The sequence below is a fragment of the Columba livia genome, chromosome 2 (assembly GCF_036013475.1).
Source record: "Columba livia isolate bColLiv1 breed racing homer chromosome 2, bColLiv1.pat.W.v2, whole genome shotgun sequence".
NCBI lineage: Eukaryota > Metazoa > Chordata > Aves > Columbiformes > Columbidae > Columba > Columba livia.
In genome coordinates, this window is record NC_088603.1 from 95,678,864 (window position 1) to 95,691,584 (window position 12,721).

Below are 12,721 nucleotides of genomic sequence, written 5' to 3' on the forward strand. Positions count from 1 at the left end.
ACAATGAATCTGATGGACTGGTAGAATGATCATGGTAGACTCACTTTGAGGTTTGGGTAGCAAAAATATTTCATGGGCACTTCAAAAAATTTTCTTGTGATGTCTGTCCTCCTCTGGGATAGAAAATGAACATTGACTAGTGTCAATGGTATAGTATTCATGGGTACATACACTGAGATAACCGTAGACTATATGGCACAACTGTATGGCTGTATCTTGCATCATTTACTTGTTCTTTTAGAAATACATTAGGATGCACCACTCAATACCTCTCAGAGGGAGTAAAGATGCACAAGAAGGAAGAGGGAAGGAAGTGTGCTACTGTACTGTGAATAGCTATCAAGACTTTCTGAGTCCCAGCTCAGAATTTGAAAAGCTATATCCTTATATAAGATCCAGTGTGTGTGTCAGGGGCAGGAGAGGCGGGTGCTATTTTAAAGAGACTGGAGCAGAGAAAGAGTTATTTAAGAGCATCTAAGCAAACATTCTATAGATAAATTCATGGGCACAGTATTAGTATCAGAAAAATATTGTGTTAGGCTTTCTAATGTATCCCTAGTTTTGTACTTCTACTGTAAGATTTCAGCTTGCTGAGGGTTTCTCATATATTGCTGACATCACATTTTCAGAAATTAAGTATGACACCTGAGAATCTGAAATCACTTCAAGTGCTATGAACTGAGTGCTATGGACTGTCTTTCTTTTATTTTCCTCAGCTTCTGGATATTTTTTAACCTATATGATTATTTAATGTTAAAAACCCAGCCCTAAATACAGATACAAAGCACAGCATTGTTGATCTCTGGATGCTGGAGGATTTGGTTAATCCCTTTTTTTTCCAGGAGTGAGAGAAACTGTCACTGTCTACACAGAAATCCAGAAACAAATAATTTTTACTACTTCACTGATTTTATTTCCTTTAACTTCCTAACTTCTGTAGCCAAATGACTCTAGACCTCTTCTGTTGATGATGCGTGGCACTGTAGACATGAAGGTTCATGGTCAATAAAATCTTCCCTGGTCATGGTGGAGGCAGGACAAGGAAGATGTACCAAACCTTACGGTACATAACCATATATATTGGAGAGAACAGGTAGACCAGCATGCATAGGGTGATAGCAGGTGCTTCCTGGAACAGATGTAACTATTCAATAAAACTGCAACCTGGACATTAGTAAGCAGCAGAAGAGGCCTGATTGTTAATGTTAGGTGTGTTAATTTAAACACACTCTGGGAGTGTCAGGGCCACTTGCTGTGGTTTGAAACCATCTGGAAAGCACCCACCATCTTTGCCTTTCCTGATCTATGTCAGCCCTCCTTCCTGCCAAGGTCTAGTCTGCAAACAGCAGCTTTCAACTTGGGACAGCGGAAGTTGAGCTCTATGCTAGTATAGGTACAAGCCACAAAGGAAATTCCAACTCTTACAAATGGCTAACCCAAATGAGGGACACACTGTACTAGGCTATAATCAGGCCTCCACGTAGGCTATCTTCACATAAAATTCACAATACTCAGTAATTTTAAACTTCTTTTCCTTGTCTCCTATCTCTTCCCTCTCCTTACTGCCTACACAGGACCATTTAGTCTCCTGCACTCCATAAGTCTAGCACCTTTCCTCCCTATCACATGATGACCAAGGAACTCCCTAGAAGCGGTAAAAGCATTTTGGATTTGACCAGCTTGAGCCAGAATTTTACTCGTGTCAAGCTTAGCTGCATTTTCAGAAAGTTAAAAGTATGTTCCACGAGCTCCTTTCCCCATCCTTTTCTTTCTCAGACCTTCTTGTTTGACAGCAGCCTAAAGGGGAGAAAAAATCATAGTCTGGAAACTCAGGCCATACCAAAATTCAGCTGTAAGGAAGTATCAAACTCCAGAATCTGGAGAGTTAGTGATGCTGTCATACTGCTTGCTTGCTCATAAAGGCAATTACACAGGCAAGCAAATTGTGTAAGAATTTATAACACATTCTGGAGTGAAATACTCACAAAATATACTCAGCAAAGGCAAATATTTTCTCTACTCATGCTTCATCTTTCACAGCACAAGTTGAGGAGTTGTCCAGCACTTTGATGTTCAGTGTGTTAGGCTTCATTGTAGTTAAGAATTTCAGTTCCTGCTAATTTATGTCACTTTGTAAATTTATCAAAGGATGCGTCTTGTGAGGCCTGCTTGTGAGCTACCTCCCCCCAGCATGTTTTAGAGTGACTACACTGCAGTTGCTGTTGTGCAGCAAAGCATAGCAACACCTGAGCTAGCTTAAATTAGGCCTAGTGGTCCCAGGTACAATGTGAGTTCAATTGCTTCACTGAGGAGGGAGCGCTCAGCTGTGCCAGTGATGGAGGATTGATGCTGTTATATGAGCTCACTCCTCCTCAGCTCACTTGGACATAAGAGCTACTGACCAGAGTCATGCCTTCATTTGCAGTGCAGTCAGGGTCTCCTTTGTCCTTTCCTAAAGTGAATTAACTTCTGATGGTATTCTGAGTGATGAGGGTGAAAGGGAGTCACAGAGGGTTATGTTCTTCTGCTATGCCTAATGCTACATAAACAATACTGCAATGTTATGAAGAAGCTATTGTATATTAAATGTTTTATTTGTTTTCTTAAATCCCTCCTAGAGCTTTCAGGAGTAGATTTTGCAGGTCTGTAGGTCCTGATTAGTGCCATTTAGACATTTAAATCTACTGTCTACAAATTCTTTAGTCTGAAGTACTAGTCTTTGAGACATGTATTTAATTTTTCCTCATAAGACTTCTGAGGTTTACTCTTTCTCAGCAGTGTGTCCTGCCAGAGTGTAACTGGAGAGTTCTTCCCTGTTTTCCACAAGGTAAATATTCTGAAAATTTATTATTTATTTATGTGAAAACTGGATTATTGGAAATATTCATTCAAATATTCTGCTTCTGTTATTCATGAATGTGACAGATTGAATAGCTCTAGTATCTACTCACAGTACTTGGCCAGTTCTTGTCAAACATGTGGGGTTTGTGATGCATCTGGTGATGCTGGTACATCACTGGTGAAAAAGGTACAGACGTGGACTTCAATATACAGAAAAAACAAAGGCTTAGAGTGCATTTCTCTTCATTTGATTCCATCTTGACCAAAACATTTTTTTTCAGATATTTCAGATTTTTTCACAAATTTCTGTTTTTTTTCCAAAGAGGATAAAACCAAATATTTTCAACATAAAAGCAGTTACAGAAAATCAAGTTTCAGCCTCAGCCCTGGGTACATACTCAAGCAGATAACCAAAACATAGAGCCTTTCAACTATAGTTGCTTGACTTCCAAGTGAATCATGCTATTTTTCTTGGGAAAAAACATTTTACCTTTTTATTTTTTTTTTTCCTCCAATATTTTGCTGATTGAGATGACTGACTTTTCTCTCTGTGTATAGTAGTGGGTACTATTATTTAAGACAGAAAATATTTAAGCAAATCTAATAAAATCCTATGTGCTGTACTGTAGGAAGTCAAAAGAAAAAGCTTCTGTCATTTTAAGAAATCCACATAGAATGTAAGTAAGAATCACAGTTTGTCTAAATTTCCTTTTGTTTTATAACGATTTCAGTATTTTATTTTCTAATGTCAAATTAAAGGCATTCTTTTAATTCATTTTTCTTTAAAATGTTAATTGTATTTGTGTCCAGTCTCAAAGGTGAAAGCCAATGGTGCTTCACATTTCTGCAGATTTCCTTTTGGCGTGAGTTCCCCATTTTTGTCTTGACAAGCAAGGTCCCCATAACTTATAGATTTTATACATAAAGGGCTGTGGAGAATGGTGTGAAAACAGGTTTGTAGATTAGAGAGCTGGCAGCAGCCTTTGGACAGGTGAAAATTATTAGAAAGGACTGATGAAATGCACAGTGAGTTTTTTGTTGCCAAATAATTCTCAAACCAGTAATGAAGTTACAGCCTAATTAAGCTAATCCTTTTTCTTTCCACCTGAATGGACGGGGCACAGAATCAGAGCAGCTTGGCACGCAGTTTTTTAAGAAAGTGACCCTCAACTGCGCATTGTCCTTGTACTCCCTGGCGTGTATTTGGCATTGTTCTTGTGTTTTTAGTGTTGTACAGAAAAGATAAAAATCTCCATGTCCCTCCAGCCCAGTCTTTGCAGAACTCAAGTCCAACATTAGATTACTACAGGTGCAGAAATCTGTTTTGATCAGTGTCAAAAAAGTTTGTTTTCAAGACTTCTCACTTTTATGTGTAGGAGATTAGGGGAGAAAAGCACATTGAAACAGAAATTGAACAAGGAAAACAAGAATTAAACAAATATTTGATCCCATAAAAATTTAAACCAGCATAACTGATATTTAGGGGAATATTTACATGTTAGGGGGGAAAATAGCAAAGACTCAAAAGGTATCTAGTTAAATAACCATCATTTCAAGAGGTTAGATCAGTATATGCTGACAAGAAGCTTGTGTTGTGGTTTTTGTAGTACTTTTAGCCTAATTAGCAAATGCATTACTAGCACAAGTGAGCCTGGAACAATTGCCGGTCGGAATGCTCAGACAGAAGCCACCAGGGAACACTGGATAGCAATAAAAAGGCATGGCTGCTTATTTTTAATTCTTTGGAGGGCCAATTCAAACAGCAAATGTAATTACAATTCTGTAAATAGAACACCCGAAAGCACTCCTTCTGGCATTAGTATGCATATCTTTGATATTTGTTTAACAAATTATCAAGTAGCCCTTTTCCTATGTTGCTTCTTATTTAAGGGGCTTGCAAATTTGAAAAGCAATGCTGAAAATACCATATAGCTGCGTAGGCTTTCACTTTCAAATGCATTAGAAAATTAGCGATTTGGCTAGTGAGAGAGCCTGAATGTTACTTTCTACTTCAGGTACAATAAGCAGAAGAGGTAGGTTTTCAAATACCTTTTCTGCTGGTATTCCTTTATTTGAACACCAGACACTGATTCTTTAGGAGTATGATAAAGCCAAAATTATTTCAAAGGGAAATCACAGAATCACAGAATCTCAGGGATTGGAAGGGACTTCAGAAGATCATCTAGTCCAATCCCCCTGCGGGAGCAGGAACACCTTGATGAGGTTACACAGGAATGTGTCCAGGTGGGTTTTGAATGTCTCCAGAGAAGGAGACTCCACAACCCCCCTGGGCAGCCTGTTCCAGTGTTCTGTCACCCTCACTGCGAAGAAATTTCTTTTCATATTTAAGTGGAACCTCCCGTGTTCCAGTTTGTACCCATTGCCCCTTGTCCTATCATTGGTTGTCACTGAGAAGAGCCTGGCTGCATCCTCGTGACACTCACCCTTTACATATTTATAAACATTAATGAGGTCACCCCTCAGTCTCCTCCAAGCTAAAGAGACCCAGCTCCATCAGCCTTTCCTCATAAGGGAGATGCTCCACTCCCTTAATCACCTTTGTGTCTCTGCGCTGGACTCTCTCCAGCAGTTCCCTGTCCTTCTTGAACTGAGGGGCCCAGAACTGGACACAATATTCCAGATGTGGTCTCACCAGGGCAGAGTAGAGGGGAAGGAGAACCTCTCTCAACCTACCAACCACCCCCCCTTCTAATACACCCCAGGATGCCATTGGCCTTCCTGGCCACAAGGGCACAGTGCTGGCTCATGGTCATCCCGCTGTCCACCAGGGCCCCCGGGTCCCTTTCCCCTATGCTGCTCTCTTACAGGTCATCCCCCAATTTATACTGGAACCTGGGGTTGTTCCTAACCAGATGCAAGACTCTACACTTGCCCTTGTTATATTTCATCAAATTTTTCCCCACTCAACTCTCCAGCCTGTCCGGGTCCCGCTGGATGGCAGCACAGACTTCTGACATGTCAGCTACTCCTCCCAGTTTTGTGTCATCAGCAAACTTGCTGACAGTGCACTCTATTCCCTCATCCAAATCACTGATGAATATATTGAATAGTACTGGTCCCAGTACCAACTCTTGAGGGACTTCACTAAATACAGGCCTCCAACTAGACCCTGTCCCATTGACCAAAATTCTCTGGCTTCTTTCCTTCAGCCAGTTTCCAGTCCACCTCATTACCCAGTCATCCAGTCCACACTTCCTCAGTTTAGCTGCAAGGATGCTGTGGGAGACTGTGTCAAATGCTTTACTGAAATCAAGATAGACCGCATCCACTGCTTTGCCATCATCTATCCACCTGATTATGTCCTCATAAAAGGCTATGAGGATGGTTAAGTATGACTTCCACTTGATGAAGCCATGTTGACTGCCCCTAATGACCCTCTAATCCTTGATATGCCTTGAGATGGCACCAAAGATAAGTTGTCCCATCACCTTTTCAGGGATGGAGATGAGGCTGACTGGTCTATAGCACTTGAACTTCTAAAAGCTAAAACAAATTATCTGTGTTCTTGCTCTATTGTCACATAGCACAAAACCAAGAGTCAAAATAGAAAGAAGAAAACTTTGCTGTCCTTCAGATGTGGCATACTTTTTCATTACCTGACATACTGGGTGTCTCAGCAGGATGTTATTCTACTTTGTAGTGTTTTGTGCAGCAGGCAGGCTTGCTGTAGTAGGTTAATTCAGAGAAAGAGCGAAAGTGGCTAAGGTACAGCAAGATGTGATCGTAAATTAATAATGTTCAATGGACTGTGACTGTGAGCACTGCTATTGGTGTTTCGGGTCAGGATAATCCCTAGACTCAGTTTAATTTCAAAAATGGTGGCCATATATTTCATGTGCAAGTGGAAGAACACAAAAGTTCTGTGGGGGATAGAAAGCTCTTAGAGAAATGAAGACAAATACCAAAGGGAGAATGGTGGAAAGGGATAATATTAAGGCCAAAGTGAGGCAAATTATCCTACCATCTGTACATAAGTATTCTGTAAACACAGTGACATTAACAACATGATTCCTGTATTAAAGATTCATATAATCAAAAATCTCAAATTCTTGCTAAGGTATTCCTGGTTTTCCTCTGACTTTGAGAGTTAATTGACAGCTTTTTTCCACTGGCCAAATGGATGGGAGAGGAATGGTATCAGTTGTCATTAAGATGTAAAAAAGAGAAAAACATATTTAAAAGTTCTTTCTGTGCACCACCCAACCTCCATTCCTGCCTCAGTTTCATAATTTTGGTTGTCTTTTAGGAAACAGAAACCACCTGTTTAGCTACCAAACCTGATATTTATCAACTTTTGAAATTTCATTATTGCTCAACAGTCAGTGCTTGACATCAATATTAAAAAGCACCACTGTAATCTCAACAGATAAAATAATATCGAATATTTGCTGTGTGTTTCTAGTACTTTTAAAAAGTCATTCTTACTGCTGGAAGGTATTTGTATTTCTGAATTTACAACAAAGAGGAAAGCTCTGTAATCTGTCTGCTTCCAGTTTGACTTAAAAACACCTGTTCTTTCAAAGTGGTGTGGTGGGGCAGAAGGGCTGCTTGTTTATTCTAGCTGGTGTGCTTCACCTCTGCCCAAGCCTTTACAGGAGAAGGAAGGACTTCTCTTTCATAACAAGAAGCAGTCTGCTCTGTCAGAGATGCTTTGGCAACACAGTACGGGGCACAGTGAGAATGTGGCATTATGGGATGTCACCCACTTTTTGTTACTAGGGCAAGCCAGCTTCCAAGCATGCACTTCCTTAGCCACTACCCTGTGACCATGCGGTATACAATGGCTCTGTTCAATTTTTTTGTGTGTGTGTGTTGCAAATCAATACACACCAAATTGATGCAAGCTAAAAATAACCTTTTAAAAGGTTATTTGTAGCTCAGACTGTTTCAGAGAGCTGATTTACAGTGTGGCCTCCAAAACTGTTGTCCAGGCACTGCTGAATGAACTAGTGAACTAGTGTGTGAGAACAACTGCTGGGAAAAAGAGCCTTTTAATTTGGCTTTGCTGCCAAGGTCAATATATCTTGTACTCACGTTCTGAGACAGACAGCAAACAGGGTACTTGCAGCATGAAAACCTACAGGGAGGCTTCTGAAAGGATCAGGAGTCCCAGCTGCAGCAAAACCAAGCTCCCAGCCCAAAGGCTCAAAGGTGATGGGTAGCAAGAGGCTTCTCTAGGGATTGTGTGGGATTGTTGTAGCTGAGGAAGCCAACAAAAAGACCAGAGGAAAAACTCAATTCTCAAAAAGACAGTGCACAAACTCCTTTTTCCAACCTTAATTTCACTTATTCAGCTGTTTCCCAGCAGATCTGCATGTTACCTGTTGGATATATCACTTTGTTCTGTTTTTCCTGTTTTAATTTGCTGATAGGCTCAAACTTTGGAAACTTGTTCTACACATGTGGTGGGGAGGCAGGGGGCAGATTGCACTTCTCCATTGTGATCAGCATGGGATTTCCTTGCAGGGGACTGCAAGAGTTCATGAAGACTGGAAGTGAAGAGAACATTTAGTCTTCAGCAAAAGCTAACCTTGACAACATGAGGAAGTTTGTCTTCTTCCCAAGCAGGTAGGTGGATTTAGGGAGGGACAGGATCTTTGTGCTGGAGAGGTCAGTAACTGGCTGAGCTTGATCCAGGGAATTAATACAGCTGCAACAGTGCAGCACTGAATCTACAAAGTAATATCGCTTTCAGCTGTAAAGCTAACAAAGCAAGAGTTCTTGGTTAAGGCTGAGCATCAGAGACAGCTACTCAGTACCCACCTCCCAGGGACAGAAGTTTTGAAGTTATGTGAAGTGATATCAAAAACATCTAATCCCTTATCTAACTTTTGGATCTTGTCTTTAAGCTCTAGTGAAAACTGTGTGTTCCTCAACTTGCCTTGCCTGTAGAACCAAAGCTGCTAGGTGGTATTATTGTTGTGTCTTCTGAGTTCAAATCCATCTCCCCAGTTTGTGTCACAGCTGAAAATGGAGGTGGTGGTCAGAGATGCTCAATCAACTCACCAGTGGAGAAATCAGTCATTCAGCAAGTGAAGGATGGGGAGTCAATTCAGTCTTGAAAACACTTGAGCCTACTTTTTCCAGCTCTCATACGAATGATTTAACTACTCTGGTGCTTCGATTTGTTTATCTTAGTATTTCCCATCTGTTTGATTTTGCATAAAGTAATAAATCCTTATTGGGTGTAATTCTTCAGAGTAGTGGATACAGCAGATAACACAGTTCTAACTCTAGTCTCAGTCACTCATATGCTTTCACTGGTGAGTGGATGTGTAACAGCTAAGTGCCGCCACTCTACACATTCACTCAAATATCACCATCTATGTCAGCTCTTACATAATCCAAGAGTCTGTTTAGATCTAACCATAGCATAAAGTAAAACAAGCAACAGGATTTTTAAGGGTTAGAACTAGATTTTGTCAGAATACAAAATAGGACAATAAAAATTTGATAGTAACAACATACAAGAATGTAGACTAAATTGGCAAAAAAAACAAAACAAAACAAAAAACCAACCCAACCCAGACCAAAAAAAACCCAAAACCTACAAGGGAGTTACGAAGAAATCTCTCCCTCTGCCTACCATATCTTGCCAGGACATCTACTCTGCTTACTGTTTGTACTGTTTGGTCTGATTCTAACAGCACTTCATCAGATTCCTAACTTGCAACCAATTCTGTGCAGTTTCCTCTCATCCTGATGAAAAGGACAGTCTGGGTCTAGGTATGTATAAGATGCTTTTTTTCTGTAGGTCCCTCTTAAAATTTATTTTCTTTATTCACACTCACAGAATTTCCTCCTACCCAGAATACTGCAGATAGACAACTTTCCCCTCTTCCACACAACTGGCCTTTCAGGGTTGCTGAAGGGAACATCTAGTGAGCAGCAAATAACCTGCTATCCTGTCTCATTTTTGCTTCTAATTTCTTTTGCTATTACAGTCAGTATCTCTTCAGAAAGTAAAACAACTTTTTTCCCTGGCATGCAATCTGGACACAGGCCTGGTTACTATTCTTCTTCAGCCTAACCTGATTTACTGGGATCTAGTGCTCTGAATGTCTTCTCTTGTTTATCATGGTCACCACAGAAGAAAAAGTAGTGTAAGACCAAAATGCTCTGTCCTGCTTGGCTTTTTCTAGCAGCATTAGGAGTGTTAGTTGGCCCTAGACCTCCTTCTGCTTCCCATAGCCCAGACAGATGCTCTGGTGCCACAGAGATCACTGTAAACCTCAAAAGCCAACTGAGAAACAGCTAGTACTAAGCTTGGTGCTACCAGTGTCTGAGCTGCCTCTTTCAGAGCTGAGTTGTTGGGATAGGTTCAGAAACTCAGTCATGCTCAAATTATCTATGCAGTTCCATGTGTAATTGTATAGGATCAATATTTTCAATTGATTTCCCAAAGTTTTGTTTTAGGACTTTTTCTCTCTTCTATAGCAGATCCATATTAAAAGTTTTATCTACTTTGTAAGGCTTGACATTTTAAGAAAGAAATTCCAGAATTCCAGCTGAGGACTTCTCTTGAACTGGAGTTTATGAAAAATAAGGCAGAGCTTGGCTTTTAGGTTCTTTTTAACATTTGACGGCTGAAGTATGGAAAGGTTGTTGTTATTTCTGCTAAAATAAAATATAAAATAACTGCATCTTTAAAGATTAATCATAAAGCCTTGGTAAGTATTCAGAGAAACAGTCAACTTCATATGAAAGGTATGTTATCTGAGAAATAATATGCAATATTCAAAAGCTGATTGTGCATTTAATTCATCAAAATATGAGTAGGAGTAAACAGAAGAACATATACATCAAGACAGAATTCTGCTCAGTTTCAGTATTTCTACTAGTTCCTATTTTATACAAAAACATACAGTTATATTATTAGATGTTTGTGAACAATTCATAGATCCACAGCACCGTATTTTATGCTGACCTTTTACATTTCTTTTTCTCTGAGGAGAAATATGGCAAGCATGTGATGTCAAGTAATAAACCTGTTTCTATAGAGAAGCAGCCTAATATGCAGATGTGACACTTTTGACACTTTTGCTTAGAATCAACTGTAAGCTTTTATTTACATGGGCTTTGTGAAAGTCTGCTTTCTTTTAGAAATTATTCTACCAGTTTAGAATTTGGGTTCTTGGGATGATGTAAACCTAAGTTAAAATAGACTGCTTCAAACATAGCTCTTTGTGTTCCCCAGGAAGCACAAAAAACCTTAACTTTGAGCACGTCTGCACAACTTCCGCTTGGAGCCAGATCAGAAAACAACGGCCTGCTATGCTTTGTTTTTAACCTTTGCAATTAAGATGTGAAACCATAACCAGCAGAAAATAAACAGGGTTTCTCATTCTTAAGATTGTGTTCCTTGCTTCACTGTAGACATTTTAATCTGTGAAGTTTGCTTTGTGTCTAATGTTCTATCAAACATTTTCCCCCTGAAAAACATTAGCTTCTTTAGCTGTGTGCAAATACTGAAAATATTTATCTTTGGCTGAGTCTGGCAGAATTGAATCTATGATATTTTTTCTTAATTATTTCCTAATTTTAAGTTTGAAGTTGTCTACATGCATTTAGAGAAGCAGAAAGTTTAATTATACTTTACAGAGAAGACAACCTATGCATCTGGAGAAAGGGGAAAAAAGACTTGGAGAGAAGGTGCATCCTTCACTGGAGAGTTGTCACAGCAATACGAAAGGACTTAAGCAGCATGATGCCTGAATTTAACTATATGATGTGGTATAGCCACAAAAACTTTGCGTTTGGGAATGAGTGGCTGTATTAATTCATAAGGGTATTTCTCTACCACAAGAAAAGGCAACCATATAAAAGGGTTGCTTTACTTGCACATAAGTTCTTTCAGTGCAAAAGAGTTCTTTGCAGCTGTAGTTCTACAATACTCAGGTGCAGAGTTGGAAGCAGGGAAATTCACCTGCGTGGTATTACTGGCAAAGTGTTGAAAAGAATCTTCTGGGGGTGGGGGTTGGCCCTGGCCTCTAGTGCTGCCTGGGAACCCCTACCCATCATCAGCAAGGCAGGGATCTGCCTGGGGCTGTACCCCTTTAGCTAGATCCCAGGAGAAATGGGGTCTTTCAGAGTGGACATGACCAAAAGGATGCAGACAGACACTTAAAATGCTGAGACCAGAAGGGAGGGATGTTGTGGTCAAGGATGGTAATTACTCTCAGGTGGTCATCCAGGAGAACTGTGTGTTAGCTCACAGGGGGAGCATCGCACAAACTTCCGAAGGCTGGAGACATTTATTGTCACATTTCTGGCTGGAGTAGCCATAGGTTTTTTCTTATGCATCGGGAGGCAAAGAAGGACATAAACAGAGGGCTGGTAACCACCAGCCTCCTCTCTTTCTCTTTCCTTCAAGAATGGCTCATCTACCATTAAGAAGGATACCATCCATACCGCTGTTTTTCAGAATTATACATATTTGAGAAAGTTTACCCAGCTAATTTAATTAGACATGTATAGCCTCTGTGGAAAACAAGGTCTGAAGTTTTTTGGTTTTGCTTAATGACTCCTTCTCAGACTTTTGTGCACCCTTAACATGTCCCATAGTAATGATCTGATTTTCAAAGTACTCAACACATCCTCAGGTTAATGACCAAGACTATCTTAGAATTAGTTGTGTTGCAGACATTAGTTGTGTTTCCCTGCATTTTCTGTTTAAAACAATGAAAAACAACAGTTGGCTATAAAACAGTTGCAAGATTGTTTCATGATTTGTAATGATTTTTAAGTTTAATGATTTCTCCAGTTTTCTGAGTCTTTGAGGTTTTGAATTTTTTTTGTGGCTTCCTTTCAATCTGACTTTGTGTGTGGGGTGTTTTTGTTTGTGTTTTTTTTTTGTTTG

General features: G+C 39.8%; 1 long non-coding RNA gene across 3 annotated transcripts; it reads left to right on the plus strand.

Moving 5' to 3' along the window:
- The first annotated feature begins 2,348 nt into the window (after positions 1 to 2,348).
- On the plus strand, positions 2,349 to 11,213 carry LOC110364310 (uncharacterized). Of its 3 annotated transcripts, none has more exons than XR_010470989.1 (4): positions 2,349 to 2,827; positions 8,329 to 8,430; positions 9,510 to 9,588; positions 11,060 to 11,213. It is a non-coding gene; the product is annotated as an uncharacterized LOC110364310 (long non-coding RNA). The 3 variants fall into 3 exon arrangements; XR_002422997.2 differs by lacking the exon at positions 9,510 to 9,588 and having other exon boundaries at positions 2,360 to 2,642; positions 2,779 to 2,827; XR_010470988.1 differs by lacking the exon at positions 9,510 to 9,588 and having other exon boundaries at positions 2,368 to 2,827.
- Positions 11,214 to 12,721: the final 1,508 nt, after the last annotated feature.